The sequence below is a fragment of the Palaemon carinicauda genome, chromosome 18, assembly GCF_036898095.1.
Source record: "Palaemon carinicauda isolate YSFRI2023 chromosome 18, ASM3689809v2, whole genome shotgun sequence".
Taxonomy (NCBI): Eukaryota; Metazoa; Arthropoda; class Malacostraca; order Decapoda; family Palaemonidae; genus Palaemon; species Palaemon carinicauda.
Window position 1 is genome coordinate 78,864,390 of NC_090742.1, and position 13,191 is coordinate 78,877,580.

General features: G+C 48.1%; 1 protein-coding gene across 1 annotated transcript in view; it reads right to left on the minus strand.

Annotated features, from left to right (window-relative positions):
- The window catches only part of fsd (fates-shifted), a 407,209-nt gene that overhangs the window by 83,594 nt on the left and 310,424 nt on the right, over positions 1-13,191 (minus strand). The gene's annotated exons all lie outside the window — the stretch shown is intronic.

The following is a 13,191-nucleotide window of genomic DNA, read 5'->3' on the forward strand; positions in this document are numbered from 1 at the left end:
CGTGCCAATAGGCGTCTGACAAATCTATGGAGGCGGTAAATGCCCTCTTGGGCAGTAAGGTCCTTATGTGTTGCAGTGTTAGCATCTTGAACCTGTAGTTCGCTATGAACTTGTTGAGTGGCGACAAGTCCAGAATGACTCCGAGTTTTCCGAGTCCCTCTTGGGAACACAAAACAGCCTCCCTTGGAATTAGATGGACTTTACCCTTCGGATCACTTTTCCTCTAACAGTTCTTGAATGAACTCCTCCAGAACGGGGGTGGAGTGTCGGAAAAACCCCGAGGGTATGGGGATGGAGTGCTGTACCAGCTCCAGCCCAGTCCATTCTTGAGTAGGCTGTGGACCCAGGGATCGAAGGTCCACCGATCCCGAAAGCGCTGGAGACTCCCTCCTACCAATATCATCTCACTCGGACTGTTGTCCTGAGGTCTTGCCTCTCTGACCGCGACCACCCATGAAACCCCTTCTCCTTGAGGGACGCCTAGACGAACCTCTGGCTGCTCCTCTAGGCTTTCTCGACAGGAAGTTGACTGACCCTCGAACGATGGGTTGAATGCCGGAGACTGTGTCGACACGGATTGGGGAACCCACTGAAGTGTGGTCGGGGTTTGTGCCACCATCTGGGGCACTGAAGGCATCAGCAAATGCTGTTGCTGCTGTTGTCTACCTGACTTAGCTGGCCGAGAAAGTATCCTAATCCTTTTAGTCTTCCTCATAGGTTGGGGACCCCCATCCGGGGAAGAATTTCTCTTGGTAGACAAGCCCCACTCCTGGAGAAGATTTCTATCCTCCGTGGCGGCCTTATCAACCTCTTTGACCGATTCACTAGGGAAAAGGTCTTTGTCCCAACTGTTGGAGGAGATTAGTTTCCTTGGCTCGTGCCTCATCGTAGCCCGGGCGAACACGAACTCCCTACAGGCTCTCTTCGCCCTGACGGAGCTGTAAAGATCCTTCGTCACCGTGGCCAGATGAGTCTTGATCACAACCATGAACATCTCATGGACCTTGGGGTCACTTGTCATCGTCTCAAAAGTGGACTGAAGAGACAAAGAGGCAGCCAGTCTTTCTTTTGTCTCGAGCTCTCTCCGCAAAAGAAAGCCGGACAGCTTAGAGAGGATCTCGCCGAACCGACATCCGGCAAAATCCGCCTCCAACATCTGGACTGAGAAGGTAAGATGGACGTCCTTCCAGTCCTTGTATTGCTTACTTAATCTTCCTTTCTAAAGGCCAGCAACAAGGGTTTACACTCCTCCAGGGAGGGGAAAGGCTTGCCAGCCTCGACTGTTTTCAAAACCGCCGCAAACCCTTTCAGCAAAAAGGGGGAAGGCTCTGGCAGGAGAGGACACAAAGGAAGGGAGCCTCTTACTCAAATACAGCTACCTTTGAGTTCATGAAGCCCCTCTCTTTCATCGAAGATGAAAGCAAAGCATGAGCCTAGCATGGTCTATCACTACGACCTCCTCCGGCTCTGTCTCTTCCTTTGAAGCTGGTACCTCCCTCAACCGGACATAGCAGTCCGGATATGCCCCTGCAGTTACAATGCAGCTGCCTTCCCATTCTTCTCCCTCTGCCTTTGTTGGATCAAGCCAACAATGGAGGGGAGGGCCTGCTCTACTGAGAGAGCAGACGATGTTGAGGGAGCAGGTTCAAGGACCTGAACCGGAGCAGCCGACATCTCTCGGCCTCTTCCGCTACCTTGTCCGGAGCTCGAACTTCATCCTGGCCTTCTGCCAGGAGGTCTTCCTCCAGACGTTCGGACACATCTGACATCCTGTCGTCCAACTGGATGCTAAGCAAGGCGACCGCGACTTCAGCATCCACCGGGATCTGAATTAGGGGGACCTCCTCTTGAGGCTGGGGAATCACTGTAACAGTTGATGCCCTAGGGAAAAGGAAGCCCTCATCTTCTCACTTGGAAGATAAGGTCCAGAGGTGATCTTCTGAAAGCCCCTCACCCAGGTACGAAGCTTCTCCCTAGCTATATCCCTTGAATCCACCGTCCTAGGGGAGACAAAAACGGATTTTGAGCGAAGCGAAAAGCAAAAGCCTCAATAAATAGATTAGTGCATACGAAACATACCTGAGGGACCCAATACCGGAGAACATCCGTGGAGACAGCGCATGCCGCACGCCTCCTACAAAACCCATGTCCGCAGAAGTCCTACTGCGGACGTTGCAGAAAACACATCCGCACTACGGATGGTCCTCCTGTAAAGAGAAGAAATTTCCATGAGTATCAAGTGAACTACGTATCACTGGATATGCACAGTAGCATAACAAATCGGAAAGGAAAGACACATCCTTGTATTTCCCGCACAACCAATTGTTGTAGCCTTCCAGATATTAAAATCGTATGGTTAATCTATGCTAGATTAACCAATGGAAAATTTCCAAAGGAAATAGGTGTAGCTCCCACCTAAGGAATGATTTTAAAATACCGGATAGTAGACAAGAAAGAACTCACTTTCTTATCTGTAAGGCCAACAGCAACGGGTCGTGCAAGACAACACAATCGTGTTAGAAAAGACAGTGTTGTACCAATACTATACTATAGTTTTCTTCCTACAGTATATGCTATACTGAAGAATACTCGTACAGTATAGAAGATAGTGCGCCGGCCGGCACTAGTCGGCTGGCGCACACCATAAATAGCTTTAAAGTATACGACTTGACAGCTAAAAGCCGGCAGAACGCTGGTTCCAATGCATGCGCCGGCCGGCAGTAACTGCCGATCGGCAACAGCCAAAGTTGGCCGGCAATGATTGCCGGCCAGCAGCTACACAAGGCAGCACCCAGCTGCCAGCCACTGCTCGTAGCGACCGGCAGACAAGGGCGAGACAATAGCCGGCCGGCAAAGGTCAACAACTGACGCCAACCAGCAGCAGAGAACCAGAGAACTCCGACTGCCCGGCTGCCGGCCACGTAGGCCGGCAGTCGGAAAAGTACAACACATAAGAAGAAAACAGAATGGATGCCGGGCTAAGAGGATATACTACCTCACTGCCCGACAAACCGAAAGAGTGCCGACAGGAAGGGGAGAATCTAATTCAAGCTTCCCGACCACAGCCGGCTGCACTACAACCAGGCGTGGTTTAGGGACCAAGGGAGGACCGGGCAGCACTCGAGAACAGAGGACCTTTGCCGGCCGGCACACTCTGCCGGCCGGCAACGGACCAAGCCAGCTCCACATCCAACCTATGCTAGGTACAGATGTAGAAAGGCAGACAGTAATGAAACATTACGGAAGGAAGAGGGGAAAGGGACAAGAGGGTCCTGCCCAACCTTGCATTAGTTAAGGATCACCCACCGCCAAGAAAGCTCATCTCAGCCTAAGGGGGATCCGGGGAGGGAGGCCGGCAATACTTGCCGCCTCCCAGCAAACCAAAGCAAGGAAGGAGTTGCTATGCCGGGGAAAGGGAGCACAACCTCACACCCGGCACAGCAACAGCGACAAGTCTGATGGGTCACCGAAAGAAGGAATCATATCGTACAGAAACCTCCCAGAGTGACCGAAGGAGGCTAAGCCTCCTACGTCTGTGTCCGGCAAGCGAGGGAGACTCTACCCCAAGCCAGACAAACACAGACTCAGACCAAAAAACTCTGCCGTTCTGCCCCTCTCTGATGCCAGACTTACTGGAACAGAAAGGTACAGTAACACCCCAATATAGTTATATCGAAAGTTAATTCGGATAAACCACTAGGGTTAAGCCCAAGGCTTAGACAGAGGGAAAAGGGATTGCACACCTTCCCCGAAGAGAAGGGAGCAATCGGGGAGAACAAGAAAGCATACCAAGGGCCCAAAACAATCTAGCTTAGGCACTGAGAGAATCGACTACCTAAATCATCGAAACTCACACGTATACCATCTTGGATAGCTCAACATAATCTTATATGTAAAACATTGCCTAACGCTTCAATAAAACACTGGAGATCTAAATATCATGCGGGAAAGTACAAAGGCCAAACGACTAGGCTACAAGGTCTAGCGTAGGCCAACCTCGGCGAATCCTACGCCAAGGTACCAAAACTAAGAGCATCATATAAAGATATCCTAAATAAGCTAAGCAGCTAGGTTTATTAAAGCGAAACAGCCTAGAACGTCGCTCTGGCTAACTAAATAACCCAAAACTGGCGAGCGACAGCGTCCAGGACGCCTCCGGCAGGCAACAGCTCTTGTAACAAGAATAACTCTCATAAACACTTTGAAAATTACCAAGAGCCTACATTTATACATAAAAGAAATGGTACTCAACTTATCGGAGGGAGATGAAGTTGGAGAACTCATAATTGTTGAAAATAATCCAAGATTTGCGTGAGACACAGGGAAAAACACCGAGTTGTGAAGCTACGCAAAAAGGAATGCAGATGGCGCCAGAATCGGCGCAGGCCACGCTTACGAAACGGGAGAAGAGAGGGCCTTACGAACGGCTCTCCCCTTTTCTTTCTCGTTTTCGTTTTCTTGCCATTTGACCCCTACGAAGTGTTAACTCTGTTCGGGGTACAGATTGCCATGTGGCATGTCAAGAATACGTCCTCTGATTTTATGCGATATCCCTGGCTCTTTTATTAGGGATATTAGCTCCAGGAGTTAGAATTCTGGGTACCTTAAGGTAAATTCTCTGGGAATATCGCCGTAGTTGTAATATACCCTAGGAAGCTACCTTAGAGGAACTTCCATCAGGACGACATGGCTTGAGCCCAAAAATCAGGATTGTACAAAAGATTGGTTTTTGTGTGTTCAAGAAATGTACCAAAACTAATAGTAACTTTAATACATTGTATAAAAAGCTTACATTTATTAAAATATTAGTAATACCAGTAAGATAAAAAAATTCAATAGCTTGACCAGACTAGAAGTGCAATACTCCTAGTACTGGGCTATATAGCCAGAACTCTAAAGTCCAATCCAATAGATGTAACATTATTTTTGGGCTCAAGCCATGTCGTCCTGATGGAAGTTCCTATAGGGTAGCTTCCTAGGGTATATTACAACTACGGTGATATTCCCAGAGAATTTACCTTAAGGTACCCAGAATTCTAACTCCTGGAGCGAATATCCCTAATGAAAGTACCAGGGATATCGCGAAATATCAGAGGACGTATTCTTGACAAGCCACATGGCAATCTGCACCCCGAACAGAGATAACACTTCGAAGGGGTCAATTGGCAAGAAAACGAAAACGAGAAAGAAAAAGGAGAGCCGTTCGCAAGGCTCTCTCTTCTCCCGTTTCGTAAGCGTGCATTGCGCCGATTCTGGCGCCATCTGTATTCCTTGTAGCGTAGCTTAACAACTCGGTGTTTTTTCCTGTGTTTCTCGCAAAATCTTGGATTTAATCGATTTATTATGCTTTCTCCAACTTCGTCTGCCTCTGATAAGTTGAGTATTATTTCTTTTATGTATAAATGCAGGCTCTTGGTAATTCTTAAAGTGATTAATAGTAATAATCTTTGTTACAAGAGCCGTTGCCTACCGGAGGCGTCCTGGACGCTGTCGCTCGCTAGGTATAAGTTTTAGTTAGCCAGAGCGACGTTCCCGGCTGTTTTGCTTTAATAATTTTAGCTGTTTAGCGTTACATAGGATTTCCTTTTTCGTGCTTTTAGTATTATTTGTTTTGGCGAAGTATTCACCAATTCTGGCCTACGCTAGACCATGTAGCCTAGTCGTTTGGCCCTAGTACTTTCCTGCATGATTTTTGGATTTCCGAGTTTTAAAATTTTATTGAAGCTTTAGGCAGTTTTATACATTTAAGATTATGTTGATTATTTCCAAGATAGTATACGAGTGAGTTTCGGTGATTTAGGTAATCAATTCTCTTGGTGCCTAGGCTAAGTTGCCTATGGAGCCTTAGTATACTTTCTCTTACTCCCCGGTTGCTTTCTTTTCTTCGGAGAAGGTATGCAATCCCTTTCCCTCTGTTTAAGCCTTGGGCTTAACCCTAGTGGTTTATCTGAATTAATTTTCGATACAACTATATTGGGGTGTTACTGTACCTTCCTGTTCCAGTAAGTCTGGCTTCAGAAAGAACATCAGAGTTTTTTAGTCTGAGTCTGTGTTTGTCTGGCTTGGGGTTGAGCTCCCTCGCTAGTCTGACGCAGACATAGGAGGCTTAACCTCCTTAGGTCACTCCCGAAGGTTTCTGTACGAGATGATTCCTTCTTTTGTGATCTAGCAGACTGGCCCTTGTTGCTGTTCTCGGTGGGAGGATAAGATCCTTTCCCCGTGAGTAGCAACACCTTCCTTGCTTTGGTTCAGTGGGGGTTGGCTAGTATTGCTGGCCTCCCTCCTTGGATCTCCCTTAGGCTAAGATGAGTTTTCTTGGCTGCGGGTGATTCTTTACTAAAGCAAGGTTGGTAGGACCCTCTTTGTCCCTTTCCCCTCTATCTCTGTAATGGCCTAGCCGTTACAGTACTGTACGTCATTCTACATCTGGACCTAGTATAGGTTAGGATGTGGAATTGACTCAGTCCCTTGCCGGCCGGCAAAGGTCTTCTGCTTTGAGTGCTGCCCGGACCTCCCTTGGTCCCTCATCCATGTCTGTCTGTAGAGCCAGACGGCATTGGTCAGGAAGCCTGAATTAGATTCTCCCCTTCCTTTTATGCACTCTTTCGGATTGCCGGGATTTGAGGTAGTACACTCTCTTATCCTGGCATCCATTCTGTTTTCTTCAAGTGCTGTACCCGTCCCGGCTGCCGGCCTATGTGGCTGGCAGCCGGGCAGTCGGAGTTCTCTGGTTCTTTTGCTGCTGGCCGGCATCGGTTGTTTACCTTTGCCGACCGGCTATTGTCACGTCCTTGTCTGCCGGTCGCTACGAGCGGTGGCCGGCAGCCGGGTGCTACCTTTTGTAGTTGCCGGCCGACATTGGCTGTTGCCGGCCGGCACATGCATTTGAACCAGCGTTCTGCCGCCTTATAGCTGTTAAGTAGTATACTTTAAAGCTAGTTATGGTGTGTGCCGGCACATTACCTTCTATACTGTACCAGTATTCTTCAGTATAGCATATACTGTAGGGAGAAAACTATAGTATAGTATTGGTACAACACTGTGTTTTCTAACACTTTTGTGTTGTCTTGCACAGCCCCTTGGTGTTGCCTTACAGATAAGAAAGTGAGTTCTTTCTTGTCTATTATCCGGTATTTTAAAATCATATCGTAGGTGTGAGCTCCACCTGTTTCCTCTGGAAATTTTTCATTGGTTACTCTAGGACAGATTAACCATACGATTTTATTATCTGGAAGGCTGCAACAATTGGTTGTGCGGGAAACACAAGTGTGTGTCTTTCCTTTCTGATTTGTTATGCTAACTGTGCATATCCAGTGATACGTAGTTCACTTGATACTCATGGAAATTTCTTCTCTTTGCAGGAGGCCCATCCGAAGTGCGGAAGTGCTTTCTGCAACGTCCGCAGTAAGAACTTCTGCGGACATGAGTTATGTAGGAGGCACACAGCATGCGCTGTCTCCAAGGGTGATCTCCGGTATTGGGACCCTCAGGTATGTACCGTGTGCTCTAATCTGAATACTGAGGCTTTTGATTCCCCTAGGACGGCGGAATCAAGGGATATAGCAAGGGAGAAGCTTCGTACCTGGGTAAGGGGCTTCCAGAAGAACACCTCTGGACCTTATCTTCCAACTGAGAAGATGAGGGCTTACCTTTTCCCTAGGGCATTAGCTGATGCAGTGATTCCCCAGCCTCAAGAGGAGATCCCCCTAGTTCAGATCCCGGTGGATGCTGAAGTCGCGGTCGCCTTGCAAGACATCCAGTTGCACGATAGGATGTCAGACGTGTCCGAGCGTCTGGAGGAAGACCTCCTGGCAGACGGCCAGGATGAAGATCAAGCCCCAGACATTGTAGAGGAAGAGGCCGACGAGGTGTCGGCTGCTCCGGTTCAGATCCCTGAACCTATTCCCTCAACATCGTCCGCTCTCCCAGTAGAGCTGGTACAGGCCCTCTCCTCCATTGTTGGAATGATCCAACAAATGCAGAAGGAGAATAATGTGAAGGCGGCTGCAATGGAACTGCAGATGCAGAAACTTGCAGCATCACGTGGGCCCCAGAAAAGGCTCAATGTGAAAGACCTTCCCTTGTGCTCAGATGCTAACCCATGGAGATATGCTGAGCACATGCCGATGACGAGTGGGAAGATCGTCATGTCGGATAAGTTGGGTTCAGTTCCCCTAGAGGAGGTGGAATTCTGGCCCAGCAAAGGGTCATATCCGGACTGTTATGTCCGGTTGAGGAAGGAACCAGCTTCAAAGGAGGAGACAGAGCCGAAGGAGGTCATAGTGATGGACCATGCTAAGGCTCAAGCTTTGCTTTCATCTTCAATGAAAGAGAGGGGCTTCACGAACTCAAAGGTGGCTGCATTGAGTAAGAAGCTCCCTTCCTTTGTGTCCTCTCCTGCTAGAGCCTTCCCCTTTTTGCAGAAAGGGTTTGCGGCTGTGTTAAAAGCAGTCAAGGCTGGCAAGCCTTGCCCCTCCTTGGAGGAGTGTAAACCCTTGTCGCTGGCCCTACCTATGGACCACAAGGACTGGAAGGACGTTCATCTTACCTTCTCAGTCGGGAAGTTGGAGGCTGATATTGCCGGACGTCAGTTCGGTGAGAACCTCCCTAAGCTGTCTGACTTTCTTTTGCGGAGAGAGCTCGAGACAAAAGAAAGACTGGCTGCCTCAATGTCTCTTCAGACCACTCTTGAGACGATGGCAAGTGACCCCAAGGTCCATGAAATGTTCATGGTAGTGGCCAAGACTCATCTGGCCACAGTGACGAAGGATCTTTACAGCTTCGTCAGGGCGAGGAGAGCTTGTAGGGAGTTCGTGTTCACCTCGGCTACAGTGAGGCACGAGCCAAGGAAACTAATCTCCTCCAACATTTGGGGCAAAGACTTTTTCCCTAGCGAATTGGTCAAAGAAGTTGTTGATAAGGCCGCCACGGAGAATAGAAACCTTCTCCAGAAGTGGGGCCTGTCTATCAAGAGAAAGTCTTCCCCGGATGAGGGTCCCCAACCAAAGAGGAAGACTAAGAGGACTAGGCTACCGTCTCGGCCAGCCAAGCCATTTAGACAGCAACAGCAACAGCAATTGCCGATGCCTTCAGTGCCCCAGATGGTGGCACAAACCCCGACTACATTCCAGTGGGTACCCCAGGCCGTGTCGACACAGTCCCCGGCATTCAACCCAACGTTCGAAGGGCAGTCAACTTCCTTTCGAGCAAAGCCTAGAGGAGCAGCCAGAGGCTCGTCTAGGCGCCCCTCAAGGGGATGGGGATTCAGGGGTGGTCGCGGTCAGGGAGGCAATACCTCAGGACAACAGTCCAAGTGAGATGATACCGGTAGGAGGGAGACTTCAGAATTTTCGGGATCGGTGGACCTTCGATCCCTGGGCCCACAGCCTACTCAAGAATGGACTGGGCTGGAGCTGGTACAGCACTCCACCCCCGTGCCCTCGGTTTTTCCAACACTCCCCCCCCATGCTGGAGGAGTACATCCAAGATCTGTTGGAGAGAAAAGTGATCCGAAGGGTAAAGTCCATCAATTTCCAAGGGAGGCTGTTTTGTGTTCCCAAGAAGGACTCGGAAAAACTCAGAGTCATTCTGGACTTGTCGCCACTCAACAAGTTCATAGTGAACTGCAAGTTCAAGATGCTAACACTGCAACACATAAGGACCTTACTGCCCAAGACGGCATTTACCGTCTCCATAGATTTGTCAGACGCTTATTGGCACGTTCCAATCAATCGTCGACTCTCCCCCTACCTAGGGTCCAAGCTACAACGAAGACTATACGCCTTCAGAGCCATGCCATTCGGGCTAAATATAGCCCCAAAGATCTTCCCGAAGCTTGCGAGCGTAGCTCTCAAACAATTACGCCTAAAGGGAATTCAGGTAGTAGCCTACTTGGACGACTAAAGGGAATTCAGGTAGTAGCCTACCTGGATGACTGGCTGGTGTGGGCAGCATCCAAGGCAGAATGCTTGCAAGCTTCCCTGCAGGTGATCCAGTTCCTAGAGTATCTAGGCTTCAAGATCAACAGAAAAAAGTCTCGACCTTCTCCATCTCAAAAGTTCCGGTGGTTGGGAATCCACTGGGACCTAATCTCACACCAATTCTCCATCCCGGCGAAGAAAAGGAAGGAGATAGCTGGTTCTGTCAAGAGACTTCTAGATTCCGAAAGGATATCAAGACGCGAACAGGAGAGAGTACTGGGTCCTCTCCAGTTTGCTTCGGTAACAGACCCGGTGCTAAGAGCACAGCTAAAGGATGCAACCGGAGTTTGGAGAAGTTATGCATCAAACGCGCGAAGAGATCTGAGAAGACCAGTTCCGCTTCGGCTACGTACTCTTCTCAGGCCTTGGTCCCAAGCCAGATATCTAAAGAAGTCGGTACTTCTTCAGCCACCTCCCCCGTCGGTGACGATTCACACAGACGCCTCGAAGGAGGGGTAGGGAGGTCACTCTCATCGGAAAAAGGCCCAAGGGACCTGGTCCAATCTATTCAAGACCTTTCACATAAACTTTCTAGAAGCTATGGCAGCGCTCCTTACCTTAAAGAAAGTCTCCCCGCGTGACTCGATCCACATTAGGTTGGTGCTGGACAGCGAGGTAGTTGTGAGATGCTTGAATCGACAAGGATCAAGGTTGCCACCTCTCAACCAGGTGATGTTGGCCATCTTCCGATTGGCGGAAAAGAAGAAGTGGTACCTGTCGGCAGTTCACCTTCAAGGAGTCCGCAATGTGACAGCGGACGCTCTATCCAGGTTCACACCGATAGAGTCGGAATGGTCCCTAGACGCAGGATCGTTCTCCTTCATCTTAAGTCAAGTCCCAGAACTGCAGATAGAACTCTTTGCGACGAAAGACAACAAGAAGTTGCCCCTGTACGTGTCCCCGTACGAGGACCCCTTAGCGGAAGCAGTGGACGCGATGTCCCTCGACTGGAACAGATGGTCCAGGATTTATCTGTTCCCTCCTCACAACCTTCTGTTGAGGGTCCTCAAAAAATTGAGATCCTTCAAGGGGGTAGCGGCAATAGTGGCCCACAAGTGGCCGAACAGCGTGTGGTTCCCCCTGGCATTGGAACTACGGATGAAGTTTCTACCGCTACCAGATCCAGTTCTGACCCAGCGAGTCCAGAAGTCGACTGTCTGCGCTTCATTACAGAAAACCCGGACCCTGCAGCTCATGATTTTCTCTCCCTAGCGGTGAGAAAGCGTTTCGGGATTTCGAAAGCCAGCATAGATTTCCTAGAGGAATATAAGTGCAAATCTACTAGAAGGCAATATGAGTCATCTTGGAGAAAATGGGTGGCCTTTGTCAAGGCAAAGAATCCGCGGGAGATCTCGACGGACTTCTGCTTATCTTTCTTCATCCACCTCCATGGTCAAGAGTTGGCAGCTAACACGATTTCAACGTGTAAGTCTGCTTTGACAAGACCCATTCTATATGCCTTCCAGGTCGACCTCGCTAACGAGATCTTTAATAAAGTTCCGAAAGCCTGCGCTAGGATCAGACCTTCAGCACCTCCAAAGCCCATTTCATGGTCTTTAGATAAAGTTCTTCATTTCGCTTCTCTGTTGAACAATGAGGAGTGTGCGTTAAAGGATTTGACCCAAAAAGTTATTTTCCTATTTGCACTCGCGTCCGGGGCCAGGGTTAGTGAGATTGTAGCCCTCTCGAGAGAGGAAGGTCGTGTTCAGTTCCTGGATGGGGGAGAACTGAACCTGTTTCCGGATCCTACGTTTCTCGCCAAGAATGAGTTACCCACCAACAGGTGGGGTCCCTGGAGAATCTGCCCTCTGAAAGAAGATGCATCTCTATGTCCAGTAGAATGCCTATAGGTCTATCTTCATAGAACTTCAGACTTCAAGGGTGGTCAACTATTCAGGGGAGAAACATCAGGCTCAAATTTATCACTGAAACAACTCAGGGCGAAAATCACATATTTTATTCGCAGAGCGGATCCTGACAGTACACCCGCAGGTCACGATCCGAGGAAAGTTGCCTCATCCTTAAATTTCTTTAATTGTATGGATTTTGAACATCTTCGTTCATACACTGGCTGGAAGTCTTCCAGAGTGTTCTTTCGCCACTATGCGAAGCAAGTGGAGCAACTAAAGAGATCTGTGGTAGCAGTGGGTTGCGTTGTTAACCCTGCTGTTTAACTCTGCGAGGAACAGTGGTTTTAATTGGGACGATTAATTCCAGGGTGAGTGTGTAGTTACATACTGTGCTACAAACTAAGTGAGGGCACCGAGTTGCCCACGTTGACTGTTCCACTTCCAAAGGTGAACCTGGCATAAGTGCAGACATGTGTGCCGAGCGTTTCTAACGCTAATGTGACTGATTAGTAATACAGACTTTTATGACTTTGATACCTCGGTATGTTAAAAGTGGCACTAATGTTTTTCTTTCAGATAAACAAGTTTCTGTTTACTATCATACTTATGCTTAAAGTTTTGGTTATCCTTCTCTATATATATATATATATATATATATATATATATATATATATATATATATATATATATATATATATAATTGTTGTTAACCTGTCTATTTATTGCCTGTCAATAAACTTGTTCTTGAGAACCTTGCATCTCCTTCACCTGTGTCAATTTATTGGTATAATTGAGCATTCATTCTATGTATATTTATCTGGGATAATTCTAATAGATTGTTCCTTTATGCAAGCTAATTTTGCATTGGTTTATGCTTTCCCTTAGCATGAGGACTCCATCCCATAAGGGGACGGTGGCGGATTTGCAAGTTTCCTCCTATGCGGATATAAACCTTTGTCCAATACAAGTATTGAGTGGAGAACTGGTCGATATTTCATATTGACGCAGTGGTTCTTCACAAACTATGCTTTACTTAATATAGGGTGAGACCACTATATTAGCTTGCCTGGTATTCATACATAGGTATATGTACTCTTCGAGACTTTTCCAGAGTCTAGTAGGACTCTTCCCTGTAGGGGGCAGGAAGCTCTAACATGGTTTATGGTTAGTTGAAAAGATGTATAACGGTAACATCTTAGGTCTCTAGGTCTAGTCGACCGGGGAAATACCTCCGGGGAGTACGGCACGTTCTGAGAATCCACAGATACAGTAATGCTCTGGTATACTTCCATCAGGATGACATGGCTTGAGCCCAAAAAACGGATTTTGAGCGAAGCGAAAAATCTATTTTTGGGTGAGAT